We start from the raw sequence: 495 nt of genomic DNA, 5'->3' as shown, positions 1-495 counted from the left end.
TCGCTCGCTACTGTCAGATGCAATTCAATGTAGCAAAGTGCATTTTGGTAAACATGCTTAAAAAGTGCATGATTGGCCAATCATACAACAGGCAGGGGAGAGACGCCGGATTTGTAGGTTATATAAGGATTGACAAAGTTTTATTTTGTGCCATTATAAATCCAAAAGGTTAATAGGTTGGTAGGCTACCAGAAAATAAAGTTGGCTATGTGTGCTTTGTATGTCGGTGCTTTTGACCAAATACAACAAACCAGTTGAAAAGAGGAAGATAATGATATAAAGAGAAAAAATCCCTGGATGGATTGAGTTGTGGGTGGCTGCGTTTTATTCTTGAAATTTGTGAGCTGCAACAGTAGAGTAACACGGTGCAGGTTTAAGTGCTGCATACTTCCAGCATAGATGACAAGCAAGGTTGAACAAAACACAGGAAATTGCAATGTGTTTATTATTCAGGGTGGTTAGATAACTAATAAAGTAGAAATTACTAACCATGAA

The sequence above is a fragment of the Gadus chalcogrammus genome, chromosome 3 (genome assembly GCF_026213295.1).
Source record: "Gadus chalcogrammus isolate NIFS_2021 chromosome 3, NIFS_Gcha_1.0, whole genome shotgun sequence".
NCBI lineage: Eukaryota > Metazoa > Chordata > Actinopteri > Gadiformes > Gadidae > Gadus > Gadus chalcogrammus.
Note: the sequence above shows the minus strand (reverse complement) of the source record.